This window comes from Gossypium hirsutum, chromosome A06 (genome assembly GCF_007990345.1).
Source record: "Gossypium hirsutum isolate 1008001.06 chromosome A06, Gossypium_hirsutum_v2.1, whole genome shotgun sequence".
NCBI lineage: Eukaryota > Viridiplantae > Streptophyta > Magnoliopsida > Malvales > Malvaceae > Gossypium > Gossypium hirsutum.
Genome location: NC_053429.1, coordinates 103,701,117 through 103,702,808, shown reverse-complemented (window position 1 = coordinate 103,702,808; position 1,692 = coordinate 103,701,117).

Here is a 1,692-nt window from a genome sequence, read left to right as displayed (position 1 = left end):
AGTGACTATGGATTTTGTGTCGGGATTGCCCCTACCTCCAAGAAAGAAAGATGTTACCGGGTTATAGTTGATTGATTGACAAAATTGACTCATTTCATTTCGGTACGAACGAACTATTCGCTTGAAAAGTTAGTTGAGTTGTATATCTCTGAGGTTGTGAGATTACACGGAATACCTATTTCTATTGTTTCAGATAGAGATCCGAGGTTCACATCAAGGTTTTGGAAGAAACTACAAGATGCACTGGGTAGAAAACTACATTTCAGTACCGCATTTCACCCGCAGATAGATGGTCAACCCGAACGAGTTATACAGATACTTGAGAATAAGTTGAGATGTTGCATTCTTGAGTTCGAAGGTACGTGGAAAAGGTATTTGCTATTGATTGAATTCGCGTATAACAATAACTTCCAATCGAGTATAAAAATGGCACCATATGAAGCTTTATACGGTCGAAAATGTAGAACACTGTTGTACTAGACTGAGCTTAGTGAGAATAAGATCCACTAGAGAGACTGAATAAAAAGTGAAAGTGATTCGTGATATTTGAAAGCTATGTCAGATCGACAGAAATCATACATAGACTTGAAACGGAAAGATATTGAGTTTCAGATCGGGGATAAAGTGTTTTTGAAAGTATAATCGTGGAAGATAATACTTCGATTTGGTTGTAAAGGCAAATTGAGTCCGAGATTCATCGGACTGTATGAGATTATCGAGAGAGCCAGGCGAGTTGCTTATCGGCTAGCATTACCATCTGAGTTAGAAAAGATTCACAATGTATTCCATGTATCAATGCTAAGAAGATACAAATATGATCATTTGCATGTTATTTCCCCGATCGAAGTTGAGATTTAGTCAGATTTATTGTACAGTGAAGAACCGATTTGAATTCTAACTCGTGAGATCAAAGAGCTGAGAAATCTAAGAATAACATTAGTGAAAGTATTATGGCATCGACACGGGGTTGAAGAAGCTACGTGGGAATCCGAGGATGCTATGAAAAAGCAATATCCAAACCTATTCGTTGGTAAGTTTCAAAACCACAAATCCAATGTCGTAAAATTATTTTAATATTATTTTTAGTGTTTACAGCATGTGAATATATATGTATGAAAATTTTGTGAGTTAATTTTACCGTTTAATAGCTTAATTTGAGAAAAAGGACTTAATAGCATAAAATGCAAAAGTAGCATGCTATAAGTTAAAAGTGCTTACTTGCCATGGCTTATTAAATGGGAGGTCCTTATGATGAAATTAGACCATATATAGTGTTAATGGACATTAATGGATATCCATTATATGATTTTGTAAGTTTATAAACAAGGGTAATATAGTAAATTGGTAATTAAGTTATAATTTAGTAAAAACAAAGTCAAAATTCATTTTTGCTCATCTTTTGCAACCAAAAATTAGAAAAGGAAGATAGGTTTTGAAGCTTTTAAATTTTGTCACATTCCTAGCTTGATTAAGGTACAGTTTTAGCTCGATTTTTAATGATTTTTACTTTTTTATGATCGTTGCTTAGTAATCTAGCTAGCCCGTACCCTAATTTCTGAAATTGTTGATGAATTTATGAGTTTCCATTGATGAATACTTGAGATTTTGAATGATTGTTGATGAATTATGAAATCTTAATGATAGATATTAAAGTTTTGTTAAGTGATTTTGACAAAAATGTCAAATAGGGAT